This window comes from Lutra lutra, chromosome 3 (assembly GCF_902655055.1).
Source record: "Lutra lutra chromosome 3, mLutLut1.2, whole genome shotgun sequence".
NCBI classification, from domain to species: domain Eukaryota; kingdom Metazoa; phylum Chordata; class Mammalia; order Carnivora; family Mustelidae; genus Lutra; species Lutra lutra.
This window is the reverse complement of record NC_062280.1, coordinates 35,759,817-35,774,140: the sequence shown is the minus strand read 5'-3', so window position 1 is coordinate 35,774,140 and position 14,324 is coordinate 35,759,817.

Below are 14,324 nucleotides of genomic sequence, written 5' to 3'. Positions count from 1 at the left end.
TGGCACTAGAACATATTATTGCAAATTTGATTCCCATGGAAGCTCACTCTGAGAGGAAATTTAACGTGTAAAACGTTTATTGGGAAAGACCATGGGATCAACACCTGTTGAAGGAAAAACCATGCTGTAGAATTGAGCAGAGGATTTGTTGAGCTATACAAGAGGCCTCATGTGACGTTCTGGTGCTAAAATGGCCATTTAGAATTGACTGGATGGGCTAAAATAGCGTGGCCTCACCTAACACTGGATTCTTCATTGGATGTGGGCCACCCTGGTGGGACAGGATCTTCCTTTTTTCTTCACTGGAGGGAGTCCCTGCAGGCTGAAAACTGAAAGCTTTTCTTGATGGGACAGTTTAGAAGGTAGGATTCCCACAAGCCTCTCCAAAAAGATAAGGGTAAGACTGCATGACAACAGCCTCTTTAGTGGAAGTATTCCATAAAATCCCCTCCCACCACACTCAGGCCCATTTTATTTATCCTAAATGAGGTTGGGGAGTGGTGAAGACACTCACGGTCCTTACTTCCTTTGCCTACCTCTGCTAACACACCTCAGCCATGCCCTTACTTTGGCATCTGGTGTCTGCTGAAGTGAGAGTAGTTCCCACTGAAACACCCCACCATATGTACTTAGGTGCAAATGGCTGTGCCATGGGAGTGCCCAGCTGTGACTGAAAGGTTACCTGGGATCAGTTCGTCACAGTCAGGAAACTGAATATTTTGGTTAATGAGATCTTATTGGAAGATTATTCTTCATGGTGCCTGTGCTGCCCAGGGGTAATCCAGAAATGGGTGGTTATGTAGAGCATGAGTTGAAGAACAAGATTGGAGGCATGGAGACTAAGAGATCAAGCTCTCAGAGAGGGTAGTGGTGAGGTTCGGGGCAGAGCAGGGGCAGGGACAAGAGCAGGGATGGGGACTGTGAGGGAAGGTTTTAGAGATTAGATCGACAGAATTTGAAACCTGATTTGAGAAAAAATTTAGAATAAATTTAGTTTTCCAGCTTGAGCTAATTTGTGTGTGTGAGGGGGGAAGAGTGGAGCTCTTTCCCATTGCAAAAATGTGCTTTTCTAAAACAACATAAACAAATATGCTATTATTTAGGTAATGTATTTTTCACTTGTTTCGTAACAGTTTTTCAGACAGAAAATTTGGGTGGGCATTCAAGCATTCTAAAACATTAGCTCACAGTTGATAATAAGAGTAATAGCAAAAAAAAAAAAGGTTAAGAGCAACTCTTTGTTGGGTGTTTTCTGTGTGTTGGCCATTAGGGCACTCACCTGAAATTATCTTATTAAACTTCACAACAACTATATTATCCTATGGATTATTATTATGCCAGTCTACAGATGGGAAAAGAAAAATGGTATAATCAAGACTGGAATGACCACAGTCTGGCTGTGCTTTATTCATCTAATCAATTCAAAGCCTCACTCAAGATATTCTCAGTTTTCCCCTGTGACTGTCCCTTGAGCCATTCTGTCTCTGCTGATAATGTGTACTTCCCATCCCTTGGCAGGCAAAGGGTTAAGGGTAAGGTAGCTGATTCTGCCTGCAGTCTATGCCAGTAATTTGTGGTATGGAATGTTGATGTGCTGAGAGAAAAAAAAAAAAAAAAAAAAAGATGCTTTAGTTGCCAGGATTTCTTGCATAGAAACAAAACTTCCATTCACATCCTGCTGAATTTCCAGGACCTAATTAGATGTGGGACCAAATATTACAGTTTCTTCACTCAACAAGAACACAGATGAACACTGATGAATGTTGGGAATAGGGTTTTCAGCCTTTTTTCTTTTTAAGAATTACAGATTTATTTGATGGTAAGCTTTGATTTAAATATTACCTACAGACAAATGTGTTCTCTCTTAAGTTTTCTAGTATATCATGTTACATTTGAATGGGACTTTGTCTTTTACCAGACATGGAATCCTATTTGATGCTCCAATAATGTGAGGCTGGGTGACTCAGAGGGTTGAGTGAGTTGTCAAATCTCTCCCAGCTACTAAGAGTTAGGACCAAGTTTCAGACTTGGCACTTTCAATTTCAGGTTCAGTACTTTAAAAAACAATTTCACCACATTTAATAATTTTGTTGGCCAAACAGTAATCAAAAGCACATGATGTTAATTGTAGTTTTTTTCTTTGTGTATCAATGTATAGAAAAATCATTTTTATTCTATTCCTATTAAAAATAGAGTTTGAGTGAAATGAGTAAAATTTCTATTTTTTTTCCTGACCTAGAAAAACAAAACAAAGCAGAAAACAGGAGACAGATTTATTTTTTTATAGTGACACGGGACTGATGACATCCAATTTACCGAAGGGTTTGCATCGAATTTGCATCGTTTTTGTGAAATGTGGTGGACTGCTATGCTATTGAATTGAGGAATGACATTAGAATTTGGACTTTGAAATAAAGACGAACAGATAAGTCTGGGTGATACACAAAGGCTGGCCTCTTTTGCCTTCAATTTGCAGACAGGGATTTCTGTGTCGTACTGTGATCAAGGGTGCCAAATGTAGCCAGGAACTGTTTCAGCAATCATAGATGTTGTTTTTCCAATTGGGCCAATCTGCCAGACTGGCAGACAGAAAACTAACAGAAATATTAAATGTAGACAGCTTCTATAGTTGAATCTTGTTTTTCCTCTCTCTGGTGGAAGCCACTATAAAATAATAGCCTGTGTGTAGGTCATTAAAAACACACAGAGATACACTACGTTGTATATTCTCACTGTTAAATAAGTCTTTGTGTGTTTAATAACTGGGTGCCAAAACAACTGTTGCAGATGTATTAGGTGACTGAAGCAGTCCTTCAGTTAGAATATAAAACCCAGATATTCTATCCTGGCTCCACATCACACTGTGAAGGATTCCATCCTCTGCTGACCTACACACCTTGGGGAATCCTTTCAGGGGAAGCTCCACTCTTGAGTTTCCAAATTCACATTCTTGAGGTCTGGAGGTCTGGTCAATTTGATGGATATGTGCTTGGAGAACTTGATAGAATAGTTGGTTTCATTTCCGGGATTTGTTTCCATACATGGCCAACAAATATGCATAATTACGTGCAATTCTTCTCTGGGCCACAAATGTAACAGAAGTGAGCTCAGTTAGCTTCTGTGACCACAATTTATATAGACCAAACCCTCCCTTCAGATTCAGGGAAATGATGACACAATTCCATTGCAACATACATATGTGGCTTCCCCAGATGCCTCTGGGGTACAAAAGGGCCTTATGCAACTTTTGTGACACATGAACCCTCCTTTCTATCAATATTCTCCTATTTTCTCAGCTTTTTTATGAAATGCATGTCTACCTCTTTTGATATATATTTCCTAGGAAGAAAAGAGTTTAATAAAATGATATAAAGAGAAGTTTTGTTTGGGAGAATTGATCAATGTTCATTTAGGAAGACTATCTTCCAAATATGTTTATCTCATTGATTGGAAGCATAAGGAGTAGTGGGCTCCATTATAGCTGAGTTGAAATGACCTCTTCTTTCCTTTCCATCAGGAAAAGTGACAAATGAAATGATGCCATCTTTGGAAAAGTGTGTTCATTATACATGGCTTGAGAAATAGTACTTTCCAATATTAAAAGTAACACTTAATAGACATGTTCTAGACAGATTGGGAATTATGCCTTTTTTCTCTGTTTTCAAGGTTTGGAATGCCTGACCCTTTGACTAAAGCCAGGAGTGAATTTTAGGAGCAATAAACAATGTGATCCATCTAGCACCCTTTGCTTCTTGACAGTCTTAGAAGTGTGAACCTGAATTGGGGAAAAAGAAAAATTGGTTTATTTCTCCTTTCTTATGATTGAGAGGTGAAGAACAAAAAGGAGGGGGTAGAAAAGTTACATTCCTCAAACAATCCACACCCCAGAATAAACAGTATATATATAGTCATTTCTGTATAATTATATGTTAGCAACGCTTGTTAACTAGTTTTGTCTGACTTCTCAACCTTGAGTCTTTACCATTATATCGCATAGCAACACATTCCTTGTACCCATAAGGCATTTGTGGCCTAGTCACCTTATACATGTGGGAAGACAACAATTGCAATCTTTCTCTTTAATGTGGGAACTTTTCTCTGCGAAGTACACCTCTCCTGTCTTGCATGTTAATGTTTAATTCATGGATCAGAACCATTTGGTACCTTTTGGAAATTATGTTTTCTATGAAAGTTTTAAAAATCACCATAAATTTGTGGATTACGACAACATAAATTTGTTATCTTACCAGTTTTGTAGGCCAGAAGTCTGTTGTGGGTCTCACTAGGCTAAAATGAAAGTATTGGCAGGCACATGTTCTTTTTTGGAAGTTATAGGGGAGAATCTGTTTCCTTGCCTTTTCCAGCTTCTAGAGGCTGCTGACATTTCATGTCCCAGGGCTCCCTTCCACTTTTGAAACAGCAATGGGGTGTTGGGTCCCACTCATGGGTATGACTCCAACCTCAGCCTTCATCATCACATCTCCTTCTCTTCCGCCTCCTTCTTCTACTTAAAAAAAAAACAAAAAACAAAAAAGAAACAAAAAAAACTTGTGATTAGATTAGGCCCACCCAGATAATCCGGTATAATCTCTCCATTTAAGGTTAGTTGATTAGCCAATCTAATTCCATCTGCAACCTTTATTCTCCCTTGCCATGTAATATAACATATTCCTGAGTACTAGGGATTAGGGTGCGGACATCTTTGGGGGGCCATTATTCTGTCTACCATACCTCCTCTCACCTCAGATTTCATTAAGAAGGGGCTGAGGTTGAGTCCTTGAACTGGATTAGCAAAGGTTAGCTGATCTTGGCAGAAGTGAATAAAATATTACTTGGATAAATGATCAGGAGTCTTAACCTAAGCCTGACCATCGCCCTTCAGAGTAGCTCTGCATGACTTCATGATCACACTCTGCTGAATCAGGTCAGAACCAAGACATTCAGTCTAGAAGATTCCCAGAAGAGTGTCATAAACAAACACTGCTCTTTTCTAATGTGAGTATAATAGTACTAACAAAGAGGGAATTCGCATTTACTGACTATACCTTCTTTGGTTCTAGTCAATAAACATATTATTATTCTTTATACAGATTTGCCTTTGAGAAGAGAGTGTACTCCCTGAGATGGTGTTCAGTTACTCACCAAACCATTTCCATCTGTGGGAGGGGCACCTCCCATTAGCCCCTGTTGGATGGTTTAAGGTGGTGTTTTAGACCAGGCTGTCTTGGTTCAACCTTCAGTTGCTGGATGTGCCTTCAAGTCTTTTGAAATGTGCAAGTTTTTCCTTTATCGTTTGAATTCCAGAATTTTAGCTGTGTAGATAGGTTTTAGATTTGACCTCTGCCCCTCTGCCCAGCCTGGACTTCTGGACTTGGCTCCTGAACTCAGCTCTTTTAGCTTTGTTTATTATGTTTGATTAGGTCAGTCACTCCAAATTGGATTTTCAATAGCGTTTTCTTACTCCTCTCTTCTTACCTCTCCCCTTTTCTATCTTCACTCTTACATGTCCTAAGACATGCAGAACTCTCTGCCAGGTATCACTGACCTTGCCAGGTTTTATCTCAGTCCTTTCTAATATTTCCCTTGCTGATTTCCTATAACTATGAGTAGATATTTAGACAATAGTGAGGCTCATTAATGTAGAAGAAGATGCTTTCATAGGGAAACAAGGCACCTTCTGATAGAACACACTGCACATAATTTCTCAGCAAAATTTTATAAGGAATGGGAGTATAGGGAGTCACTCTCTCTTATTTTTGTGTCTGTCACAGCTAGAGCACAGTTGTGTAAAAGAAGAGAGTCTCAAATACCTTCCACTGAATAGGGAGACTGTCATGATCAAGAAAGAAGATTTTGGCCAAAGAAATTGGAGTCACTATATTTAAAAGAAAAAAAAAAGTCTCCCTTTAAACTGACAAGTTATTGTTTTTTTTTTTTTTTTTATAAAAAAATTGTTTTTAGCTTTTAGTTGGAAACCTTTCTCAAACTTCTAATTACTCCGAGGTAGTTTTCTCCAGGACCTTTTGGAAAAAAGACGAAGGATCCAAGAAGAGGAGAAAAGTAGCTGAATGCCAAAAGAAAAGTCAAGGCAGAGTGTTGTGTTTCTGTGGGATATTTTCCAAACTGTCAAGAGTGTTTGCAGCAGTCTGGGGATACAGAGGGAGTAAGGCAACTGTATCTTTGAGAGTGCAATGAGGCATGCCATGGCTGTTCAGGGTGGGATGGTAGCTCAATGGCCAAAGGTACCCTGACGCCAGTCTTTCTTCTCAGGGGGAAAAAAAAATCCTCCTTCTTCCTTTAGCTATAAGACAAGAACAAACAGGCGAGAGGACAGTGGGCATGTGGCCTTGGAGCCTCATAGGTCATAAAATTCTTTAAAGAAACTCTTCATTACATAAAAGAGATCTGACTGAGCATATGAGAGTCTTAAATGAGAATTTTACAGAGAACATACAACAAGGGCCAGAGATTCATTTGCAGCCTGAAGATTCCTGCAAAAACCTATAGACTATAGTTTCAGGAGTTGCAGGATGTTGAAAGGTAAATGGTTTCAGAGTCAGGCAAGTGTTGAAGGAAGTACTGTAGTGCAGCCTCTACTGCCCATCTGTTGCTTCCCAACTAGAGATTCCTGCCTCAGAATACATGTTTTGTCATAGTTTGGCTCCATGAAGTCGGGTGGCCTGAATTTGGATCCTAGCTTCCCTGATTACTCTCCAAGTGATTCCAAGCAATGTAGGTAGTCTCTGTCTACTTTCTGTGTGATATAGGAGTAATAAGGTACGCTCCCCTATTGTGGACTTTTGATGTTTGTGTGTGTGAGGAACACAGGTCAAACATTTAGCACACCTCAGGGTATGCGGTAGGGATCATTAAGATGGAGCTGCAACTGTTATCATTATTAATATTATTACAGTTAGTTGAGCTCAGTAACTTGAGAGATGTGCTTATAGCAGTAGCTGTTGTTCTGTTTCCTGATCTTGTCTACCTAAGGGTTAACTTGCAGACATAAGCGAGCTCTCCCTTCCATTTTCCAGGGCATTGACTTCAAAGTTTTAGGCTCTCTACACCCTACAATTTGAATTTGTACTACTTTTGGTTCAACTGTGAAATTGTGGTATGACAGAGCTTATTCAGCCAGGCTTACTTTTTTCTGTTTTCCCTTGCAACCAGTTTGGTATTACATAGATCTTAAAGCTGGTTTCACAGTCCATTGTATCAAAGGTTAGAGGTCAATTTCAAACATGGCAAGAGTGGACAGTAGCATTTGGCACCTAGATCCCCCTTTTATACAGTGTGAAGCATTTTAGAAACACTAACCTCAGTGGGGTGCTCAGATTAGTTCTGTTTTGAATTAGTCCCTCCAATCTGGGTGGTAAAATGCAAGCAGGGAGGTTAAATGAACTTATTCAAGTTTGGAAACAGAGAGCTTTTCGAAACTGATATTCATATTTAGAACATAAGCCTTACTGCTTTCCACTTCCTGCCCCTTCCTCTTGGCCTTCTCTGAGATCAAATGCATTCTCTGACATTTACACATCTTCCATATCTAGAAGGAAATGACATTAAAGTACAATTTTTGCCCAATTTTTTTTTCTTTCTGGTGGATTTTGTTATGGAAAAGAGTCATCAGGAGAAGAAGGGAAAAATCTTGTCCTGGGTCTGCTACCAATCACTACGGTGTTTACAAAGTCATTGGAAGTGAAGGGGATTAAGAAGACTTTCCCGGGAACCAGCAATCCTCACTGGTTGTCCAGCAGGGGTACTGTGGCAGCTTGGGGTTGGAGAGGGAACAGTTCACAAATAATGCTGAATATTCACTTTTATATTTTAAAGGTAGAATTATCAGCAGATGACATCACTTCCCCCAGGAAGGCTCTAAGGCTGCTGTTGTTGGTTCTGACATCTTTCTAAGGTGGAAATGATACAGAAGGAGGAAAAGAAAAAGGAGAAGGAGAAGAAGGAAGAGGAGGAGAAGAAGAGCTAGAGAAGGAGGAGAAGGACTAAAAGGAGGAGAAAAATATGATTTCTCCTAAATAATTGCTAAAGATAAACATGTCTCTTGGCAAAATTGAAACATCCCAACATGTCTTTATTTCTATTATTAATTTTTTCTTCTATGATAAGAAAACACTTCAAATATTTGAACACAGGTTCAACCATAACTGCATTTAAATAACAGGTAAACATGTTAATGAGAGGTATCTCCAATATTAAAAATGGATGGGTGGTAAGGTAATCTAATTACAGATGACTTCTTTTTCTTTGGTGTCCTTGCTCCACAATGAAATGCTGAGGTTTTGAATTTATGATAAGGAGAATTATCCTATTGTGGCTAAAAATCTTACTGATACTTAAATTGTTGACCTACCTATAAAACTAGACAGGTTTTTGGTATTTGTCTTACCAGTTTCCTTATTGGTAAAAGTTATTGTAAATTGTTTAGCAGGGATTTTAAATTTCTTTCCTATCACTTGGCTAGGAGTAGCTTTCCAGTTGTTTTTTATTTTAGGCTTTATGAATGTGTCTGCTTTATGAATGTGTCCACTTTATGAAGCTAACAAGTATCTTTTTGACATTCTGGACAATGTGCACTTATTTCTTTATGTGACTCTTTCTATTCAGCATTGGCTATGTCTATAGAAAAAGATAAGCAAGAGTGGTAGGATTTTATTTTCTTAGCCTCCTGGCACATTAGAAGGTCAACCATCCCAACCTTTAGAACTCATGCTAGAACATATATCAGTGCTCAGTCTAGGCTCTCAGTCAAACATCAAAAATTCTGAAATGTTATTTTGGAGGGTGGTATAGGTGTGTTTCTGGCAAATTTCATGTAGTGCTATTCAACTGGTCTAAAGATCATCCATTGAAAATGGTGAATCTCAGTGTTTCCTAGTAGCCTTTAAAGTCTCACCTGGGTGGGAAGTTACAAAATATACAACATTTTTTCACATAGATATGAGCAATATGTTCATGGAATCCTTGAATATACATTCAAATAAAATTATTAGAATACAGCTCATTTATTGATGTTCTACTTTGAAAAATAAAAAGCCAGTGCCCATCAGACTTCTAGATCTTTCCTCCTATGATTTGTTTTGAAATCTCCAGGCAACTAGGGCCAATGAGTCTAAGTAGATATGACAGTCAGCATCCTTTCCTTTTCAGATGCTTAAGGATATCATGGAGAATTTTAGGCTTTAAAATATTTACCTTTGGGCAGTACCAGTTAGTTTTGCAAATCAAAATAAATTGACATAAGATGCACTTTAATAGATATAAGATGTACTCAAAGTCACTCGGTGTGTCATTCTAACTTGAAAAATGCCTTATGGGGCCAAATGGAAATCTTTCTCTGACAATATTCATATACAATAATCACTAATAGATTAATACTGAAACCTGCTTGTCTCTCAACAAGCAGTCCAGACTCTGTCAATCACAGACCATACTGAAATGGCTTGCCTTAGTTAGTAGGCTTGGATGCTTCCAGTGTATACATATTCTGTTTTGACTTTTATGTTCAAGAAGAGAGTAGTAGTAACTCTTTTATGATCATCCCTAGATCCTTTAAGGGCTTGTGTGAAAATTCTTTGATAGTTTAAGTTCATCTAACTTTTTGGTGGGATAACTAATACTGTGTTGTTAATTTTATTTAAAATTCTTCTGGAGGGGTGTCTGGGTGGCTCAGTGGGTTAAAGCCTCTGTCTTCGGCTCTGGTCATGATCCCAGGGTCCTGGGATTGAGCCCCACATCGGGCTCCCTGCTCAGCAGTGAGCCTGCTTCCCCCTCTCACTCTCTGCCTGCCTCTCTGCCAGCAGTGAGCCTGCTTCCCCCTCTCACTCTCTGCCTGCCTCTCTGCCTACTTGTGATCTCTGTCTGTCAAATAAATAAATAAATAAATAAAATCTTAAAAATAAAATAAAATAAAATAAAATTCTTCTGGACAATGAACCTGCAGAATGAAGCATCTTTTACTATGCTACTATATACAGGCTAAAACTCTGTGGGCCAGTTACCCATTTAGAATTTGTTGCAAATTATTTTGAAACTCTATCTAATTGAAGGGGGGAACAGGCTCAAGTACCATTTCTTAGTGAGAAATTATTATTTTTTTCTTTTTTCTTGAAGGTATAATAATAACAACAACAACAACAACAACAATAATAAACCTCCAACATTTTCCCTGATGTTTGGTTGGACAATAGTGGTGGTACCCCTCCTTCCCAGGGTGACTTGCCCTGGGAAGATTTCAAATAGTGGGGCAGGGGGACACCCCAGGCAGCCCTTTTCTATGGCTCTTTCCACAGCTATGCCCATCCATTACCAATGACACCCTTGACAACTGCAATCTAGAAGTGCCTCAAAGAACCCCTACTTCATGGCTTTTCACACTATACATGGTGAAGGACAAGGTTTTAAGTTTTATTTCCAAGGCCTACAAACACAAGTCTGTTGATTAGGCAAGTCAATTGACTAAAAAGTTTCTAAATCCATTTTCTGTGCTTATAGCACTATGGACAGGTAATAAATAGTTTGAAGACCACCACCAGTCTCTGGAGAAAACTTTAAATAGCACTGACCTAGGTCCCTTGATAGAAGGACATCTTAGCTCTACTCTCTACTCTCTGGACAAACAAGCATCCTGTCTGAGCCACGTGATGGAGACCGATATTCAGAGTTGGCTCAGGCTGTTTTGTGAAGGAATTTTCTGTAACAATCCGGCATGTCACCCTTCTCACAATCCAGTCAAGTTCCCTGAAATAAGGGCTGTTTTCCTGTCTTCCTTTGATGAGGAGGTGTTTTCCTGCTCAGAGAATACCCTTTAGATTTCCTGTTTCATCGTTCTTAAACCGTTAGAATTCAAGAATTTGGAGAATTTGGCAAAAGTCCTAAATTCCTCTGGAATTTCTCCCATGTGACACAAGGACAAATATGCAATTGAGTGTCAGAAAGAAAGGGGAGTAAATATTTCCTGGGGGTAGGTATATAAATCAAACATTAATAGGAATTCTAAGCTACATGTATTAGCATTCATATGTAGACAATGAAACTTTTAAAGCCAGGGAACAATTGCACAATTTTAATACAGGAAGCTTCTTGCCTCCATATATGTGAAAACATTATTTATAAAAGAATGACAACAGCAGTGAAAACCTGATAGTAAACAAACCAGTTCTTAGAGTTTTATTCTGCAAAACAAATACTGCAATGCCATCTATCCAATGTTTGTTATTCCAGATATGTCTTAATTGTGCAATTTGAAGAGCTTTAAAAAATTTTTTTGTAACCTCTTTTTTCTCTCTACTCAATTGTTATTCCTTCTAACTGTCTTTGTGGGGAACTCAGTGGTGCCAACAAAGACTTAGTGGGTCTTTGAGGAATCTACCCTAAGCAATTTTTAGTATTTAGGACAAATCTTGTTTTATGATTACTGAGAATTTGACAAAGTCAAACTCTCTCATAAATATTTCTAGAATAATAAGGGAAACTGATTGATGGGATTTTTATCATCTAACTAGATGTAGCTTTGACTTAAAAACAGGGAGATTTTACTTGACAGTTTTGCTCAACCTAAGGCAAAATATTTGGGAGTTGGTCAACTAAGAAGAATCCAAGAAAAAGAAAAAAAAAGTACTTAGTAGACAAGGGTGACATGTACAAACATCACATCTTTTACTAGAAGGGAGATTTAGGTGGCATATCATAAAAAATGTCAATTAATTAAAGTAAACATCTCTTAATAATACGCAGTTAACATTTAGCCACCTCTAAGCTCTTTAAGCAAAGATAAATCAATAGTATTTACCTATCAAATTCCAGAAAAATAATTTCTGTCAAGTAACAAAATATAAAAATTTACTTGTCTTCCATGCTGTGAAATTTATTTGGATGCAACTCATTCTTTGCAGATGAATCCACGTTTTTTTCTACATCTTCAAAAGGTGTATATGCAAAATGAGAAATTCTCATAAAATGCCACAGTGATCAATCCAGTGCCCTGTAGTTATTGACAGAGTTCCAATACAAAGAAGCTTTTTTGGTATTCTTCTTGTCTTTAATTTTTAAAGAGAGAAGGAGCAGAAATGGGCTTTTTTGCATGGGTCAAGGCAGGATCTAACAGAGATATTAGGGTTAAGATTGATCCAGCCCATGGTGAGGTCACTTCTGTTCTCACCTCCCTTGAATCAGAACACCTTACTTTAAGAAGTTGTGAAAGGACAGAAATATATAAATTTCAACCTATGTTTTTGGAAGATTTTTCAACAAGATGAGGTTGTTTTTTTTTTTTTTTTTAGATTTTATTTATTTATTTGACAGAGAACACAAGTAGGCAGAGAGGCAGGCAGAGAGAGAGAGGAGGAAGCAGGCTCCCCGCTGAGCAGAGAGCCCGATGCGGGGCTCGATCCCAGGACCCCGAGATCATGACCTGAGCCGAAGGCAGTGGCCTTAACCCACTGAGCCACCCAGGTGCCCCAAGATGAGAGTTTTCAACATGCATAGAAAAAAAAAAAAAACTTATCTAGAGTAACTTATACAGGAAAGATGTTTTTCCAGGGGATATTTCTTGCTGTTTTAGTCCCTATAGAAAAAAACAAAGAAAGCTAGTGTTCTGAAATCTTGCATCATCTTTATTTAGGGAGTTTCAATGTCATTTGGGCTTATTGATTTCCTGAATGAATAAAGTGTTTTTTCATTAAGTCCCCTGACCCATACCCTTACATTCCAGGACCCATGCTAGGGCTGTGGGACAATGAAGGTAAGCCCCTTCCGACCAGCTGTACCCTGTTTGGTGAAGCAAGATACACAATTAAACATAGCACATACAAAGTGGTAGGTATGTTATTGGAATCCCCAGGGGAGACATATAATCCAAGATGTAGAGCTTCAAAGGAGGTGCCCCAGAAGTGGTGATGTCTCCTTGGGACCAGAGAAACAGTAAGAAGGTGGGGCAAGGTGTTGAGTGTTCTGGTGGAAGAAGCACTTTCCAGGCTGAAGTGTGAGTGTGAAGATTGGGAGTGTGGGGAATGATTGGCAGGATGGCTATTCCCAGGGAGGATTGAACTCTAGAAGGGAACTTCTAGAACTGGAGGGGACCTTCAAGATCTTGTCACTTATATACCTTTTATTTATTTATTTTTTTTAAAGATTTTATTTATTTATTTGACAGAGAGAAATCACAAGTAGGCAGAGAGGCAGGCAGAGAGAGAGGAGGAAGCAGGCTCCCCGCCGAGCAGAAAGCCCGACGCGGGGCTCGAACCCAGGACCTGGGATCATGACCTGAGCCGAAGGCAGCGGCCCAACCCACTGAGCCACCCAGGCGCCCCACTTATATACCTTTTAAATCAGGTAACTGAAGCTGGAGCAGAGGGGTTGCCCAGCCTCCTATCATTCATTAAGAATTAATCAGCACTAGAGCTTGGGTTATCTGACTTCTAGCCCCTCCTGGCTTGTACTCTTTTCTTATAATTCTCAGGATTTGGTCATTTTGCTCAAAGCTAAAATACTTGGAAAGAGCTGATAAAGGAAGGGAAGACTGAAGAAAGAAGATAAACCAACAACAACAAAAACAAGTCTAAATTTTTATTATAGATTGGTTGGCATAATGCTAATAATCCAGAAAGAGTAGAATAAATTTAGAATTTTGTATTTAATAAAGGAAACAAGTGTGTCATATGGTTTGGAAATACTTAATGTAAAATAATTAAGATTGAAATATCATACCCTTTTCAAAAAAAGTTTTGAACATCTACTTAATGAAACACACATAAGGGTGTTTTAATTTAAAATTATTTATGTAGAATACATAATTTCCTAATAATAACACATAAATAAGGTATAAGAATACAATTGGAAATCTTGAGTAGACTATATTATTAAATAAAATATGCTTTGGTGCTTCTCATACCATGTTGCCTTTATAATCATTCTTCAGCTAATCCTGAATACTATCTATAAGAATAGTTCCATTTTTAGACTGCCTTTGCGCTTGACCCAGAAATAGCCAAGAGCTTGAGGATGAGTTTAGGAATACCAAAAGCATTATATGAAGAGTCCAAACATTTTCAGAGCAGCAGTTAAAGAGGACTTATAATACTTCTACTCAAGGCAAATCAGTAATTCACTGAGAAAGGCATGGATGTTTAGCTGGAAATCTTTTTGAAGAACAAATGTATCCTAAGACGGAAAAAATATAGTGGAAATACAGTTGACTGAAACTTGATGTCAACTGAAAATCCTGGACTAGCAAGTGTATTTAGAGTACCAGGACAGGTGGTAAACACTATCAAGATCGTTAATGATTAATGTGGGAACTTGGAATTCTT